The sequence below is a fragment of the Helobdella robusta genome (genome assembly GCF_000326865.2).
Source record: "Helobdella robusta unplaced genomic scaffold HELROscaffold_47, whole genome shotgun sequence".
NCBI classification, from domain to species: domain Eukaryota; kingdom Metazoa; phylum Annelida; class Clitellata; order Rhynchobdellida; family Glossiphoniidae; genus Helobdella; species Helobdella robusta.
The window spans coordinates 1,124,028-1,129,833 of NW_008705176.1; positions in this window are offsets into that span (position 1 = coordinate 1,124,028).

Here is a 5,806-nt window from a genome sequence, read left to right on the forward strand (position 1 = left end):
AACCAACCAACCAACCAACCAGCCAACCAACCAGCCAACCAACCAACCAACCAACCAACCAACCAACCAACCAACCAGCCAACCAACCAACCAGCCAACCGATCCACTTACAGTCATCTCATGCTCGACCACAGACAACCTCTGCTTCATCTCCAAGTCTTCCTTAGCATAGCAAGACGACCGTCTCGGCTTTCTCTTTAACTCCTCCTAGAATAATAATAAAAAAAGTAATAATAATAATAATAATAATAATGATGGTGATGATGATGATAATGATGATGATGATGATGTCATGATGATGATGATAATGATGATGGTGATGTCATGATGATGATGATAATGATGATGATAATGATGATGATGATGTCATGATGATGATGATAATGATGATGGTGATGTCATGATGATGATGATAATGATGATGATAATGATGATGATGATGTCATGATGATGATGATGATGATGATGATGATAATGATGATGGTGATGATGATGATAACGACATACGTCATCAGTCATGGTGACAAGAATGCTCCTCTCCTCTGCCAGGCACCTCCTCAACTCCGTGATGAACTTGTACAGATTCAGATCGTAATTTTGCTGGAGAGTTATGAACGATTGAATGAATGAATGAATGAACGAATCTAGCGTCATCATCATCATCATCATCCTTCTCCCTCATCATCATCATCGTCGTCGTTATAGTCATCATTACCATCATCACTCCCCTCACTAACCCTCATCATCTCTCTTGAAGAGGACAGATCCAGGATGGCCTCAAAGTTGAAGTCGGGCGAGGAGTTCAGCTGTTTGATGGTGACGTCAATTAGGTTGACGAGCTCCTCGTACAAATCCTCAACCTTTTTCCGACCATTTTTTGTATCTATGTCAATCAGCTGCCTAAATCACAATGACGTGTCAATTATGACATGTAGATGATGGTGGTGATGACGCGGTGGTTAAAAGGTGGAAAAAAGTCTTCCCCCACACCACGCCCTCCAGACTCCAGAGCAAACAACAACACACAGACATCATACACGTTCATTCAATGCATATGGATGCATATGATGAATAGATATATATGATACATGTGATATACATATAGAAATATGATATATATATATATATATATATATATATGATATATAAATATATATACACAATTATTTATAAATAGTTTACCTAGATGATCAAGATATCAAGATCAAGAAACTTCATCAGGATGATAAAAGTCTCGTTAAAAAAGTTGAGAAACTCAACTACAAGTTGAATAATGCCGAAAACTCAGTGATCTTTATAAATAATTGTATATGTGATAGTCTAAACCCAATAGAAATATATATATATATATATATATATATATATAGATATTTAGGTATATATATATATATATATATATATATATATGTGATTAGTATTGCGCAGCTTTTCCTATATAATAGTTTCTAACACCTTTGAAAATTTATTTAAAAATAATTAATTAAGTAAATGATATAATGCAACATAAATGATAAAAATTAAAAAACATGCAAACACACAAACATACAAAACAGACTTACACACAAACATACAAAACATACTTCCACACAAACATACAAAACATATTTACACACAAACATACATACACATGCAGGTGTACAAACACACAAATTTCAATGACAATCATTTTTTTGACATAACCTTCAATAGAAAGACAAGCCTCATTAATTATTCACCAAGAATATTTTTTTGAGTGTGTATATACATACTTACATACATACGTATGTACTTGTACATATGTGTGAGTGTTAATCTGTACGTGAATGTTTGTGTGTGTGTGTGTGTGTGTGTGTTTCTGGAAATTCAAAATTTTTCGGTGTCAAAGCGGAAATAACCATATCAATGAAATATGCATGCATGAATGAATGAATGAATGAATGGTGCAATAAATGAATGAATGAATGAATGAATAAATGAATGAATGAATGGTGCAATAAATGAATGAATGAATGAATGAATGAATAAATGAATAAATGAATGAATGAATGAATGAATGGTGCAATAAATGAATGAATGAATGAATGAATAAATGAATAAATGAATGAATGAATGAATGAATGAATGAATGAATGAATGAATGAATGAATGAATGAATGAATGAATGAATGAATGAATGAATGAATGAATGAATGGTGCAATAAATGAATGAATGAATGAATGAATGAATAAATGAATAAATGAATAAATGAATAAATGAATAAATGAATGAATGAATGAATGAATGAATGAATGAATGAATGAATGAATAAATGAATAAATGAATGAATGAATGAATGAATGAATGAATGAATGAATGAATGAATGAATGAATGAATGAATGAATGAATGAATGAAGGAAGGAAGGAAACAAACAATCAATCAACTGGTATTCAATTCATCAAATTGTCAACCAGCCAATCAAACAGCCTTATATTAAATCACAAAACATAGTTTAAATTTACATTCAACAAACCAGATATCCTTAAACTTAAATCACATTGAACTAAATACTAACAACATCAATCTTAATAATAATAATAATAATAATAATAACAAACCATGAAAATAATAATAATAAAATAATAAAAGTAACCAATCAGTTGCCTCTATCCATGAAGCAAACCTCGACCGGATCTTATAAGGAAATGAACTGGTGATGTATAACTCGTTCACTGCCTCTTTCACAATTGGATTTTGCTGGCATAGACCAGTAAGTTTTTGCCACTGGGACATTTTTATTAAAACTTAACTGTCTACCTTTTAATTTATGTGTAGCTAGATTTTCTATGGACAGTCTGATTTAGTCTTTGTATGAATGGTTTTAGGTACAACTGCTGTTCAACCAGAGGTTTTGCCTGTATTTCTAATCAGTGTAATTTAGGCAATTCTGACAATATCTGAATAATTTATAAAGATTAATTTTTAATGTATAAATGAAATACAATCTTTACAATTTTAGTATTTCTCAGAAGCACACACACACACACACAAAAGCATGTGAATTTGTAAATTATTATATATAAATAATAATAATATATATAAATTATTATATAGCTATAGTTAGTTATTAGTAGGAATCTGTTTGATTTCGAACATTGTCACTGCTCTAGCAATGCCAGGCTCCTTTGCCATTTTGCCACAATAGTTTTCTGTGACAAGTTGATTGAATGATTTGTTTCATTTAAAAGTTTTATTAACCAAATAAAGCAAAAACAAAAGTTCTCCATGATGGTACAAGATACATACATCATACATGATGATATGAGAGAAAGATGAAACATAATCTAGAAATTTTTATAGAATATCATACTACTATATAAATTATAAAGAAACAATATGTAATTGTAAAAAATTAACAAAATTCAACAAATAAATTAGAAATTAATAAATATTATGACCATTTTAAATTTATTTTTATATTTTAAAATGAATTAAATTTTAATTAAATATCAAATTAATTATTAAACTTTTTAAACTAGTTAATAAAACTTAAAAACAGAGAAAAAACAACCAAAATTCACTTTTCACCTTTTTTCAGTTTTCTAACTTTCACAATTTATTGAAAATTGTCTAATCTATCAATTTAAATCTTAAAATAGCTAAAACAAACTTTAAAATTCAGAAATTTAACTCAAATCCGCAATGTTTACAAAATTAAATGAATTTATTTTTAATTTAGGTCACTGAGGCCTATATATATATATATATATATATATATATATATATATATATATATATATATATATATAAAACAATGATTCTATCTTTGTTAATAAATTAATTATATTGTACTATATAAGTAATGACAAAGATGCTATTAATTACATGTAAGGTTTTGTATGCATGTTTATGTGTGTGCATCTGTGTGTGTGTGTGTGTGTGTGCCTGTGTTTGTATGTTTGTATGTATGAGTATTTATACATTATTGTTTGCATATGTTTATTTATGAAATATACGATGTAATATAATACGTTTATACAATATATACAACAATGATGATGATAAGCTAAAATAAGATGTGTGTATATCGTAGTGGCAATACACTCACCCATTATATATATCCATACCCAAAAATTGTATATTTGAGGACATTGACATTAGTATATTTAAAATTGTCAATTAGTGATATAAAACAAACAAACAGTGCTTTTAATATATATATATATATATATATATATATATATATATATATATATATATATATAATATTTTAAAAACATCTCGTTTTTGATGTAAAATGTTATGTTAATAATGATATTTATAGGATTTAAAATGATGATGACGATAACGACGATGATGAAAACTACATAGTAAATCATGTTTTATTACAAATAACTAATATATACTATTAATATTGGTAGATTTCATTGCAAATTATTCATTAATAAATTAACAGTTTATGCCAATATTTTCAATTTATTAGCGACTTTCCATATATTTTTATTTAAACGTTGCTGTAGCAATAATCGATACAGCTTAACTAACAAAATGCCTAAAAGAGGTACAGCGCATTTTTTAATATTTAATTTATTAATTTTAGGAAAATTGACATTTAATTTCAATAATACGCCTTTATCTTAAATTTTTATCACAATGAAAACTTGTATTTTTAACCTTAAATCACAAAATTTAAAGAAATGTGAAAAATTATTTATTATTACTTCCCAATTCAGGTGCTCCAGGTGTTCAGCACTCACCTAAACCTGATTTCTGCCGAATTACGTCCATTTTTTTAGTCGTCGTCTTCTTTCTCCATTTAAATTTTCAATATCTAGTTGAACCAAGTTGTCAATTTCATCCTATTTTTTAATTTTTATATTTTTAAACAATTTTCAATCTTTTTTTAAAAGTTCACTCTTCTTATAATCTTGCCTTAATCTTTGATGATTTCTTACTATGTGTAGTGAATGAATGATGTATGTGAATGAATGAAGAAATGGATGAAAGAATGGATGAACGAATGAATGAATGAGTGTATGACTGAATATGTTTGATCAAATTCTTTCAATGTAATACATCATTAATTAATTAATTTAGCTGTATTTTTAATTTTTATGCAGCGATTTTTTGTTATTTTTTATAAAAAAATAGGTAATGAAAATATTGCAAGTGGCATACCGTTAGAATGCAAGTCAATCATTGATGTTCAATTTCCTAATACATCAGTTAAGTTTTTTTGTCTTTTGTAAATTTCATTCATTCATTCATTCATTCATTCATTCATTCATTCATTCATTCATTCATTCATTCATGTATTTATCTATTTATTACCCATTCATTCATTGAATCATTCATTTGTTCATTCACCGAATCATACATTCACTTATTCATTCATTTTATTTTTTTAGGATGAAATTTTGATAAACAATCTCCTTCAAGTATGGTCCCAAAAGTCATCCACTGATAATGTTCTTCTCTCTGTCAACAGAAATGAAATAGGTAATTTTTATTTTTATCATTATTCTTAATATTATTTATTATTATTATTATATATTGTTATTTTTAATCCAATAATATTTCTGATATGTGTGTGTGTGTGTTTGTGTGTGTGTGTGTGTGTGTGTGTGTGTGTGTGTGTGTGTGTGTGTGTGTGTGTGTGTGTGTGTGTGTGTGTCTGATCAATCAGGAATGTGTAAAAAAAAATAAACGTATAAATGATTGAGTGAATGAGCTATTGAATGAATGAAGGAATTAATGGATGATTCAGTCATTTAACTTGACCGTCAACTTCACAGTCAAACATCTTCAGCTTATTATTTCTTATTTTTTATTATTTGCTTGGCTTATT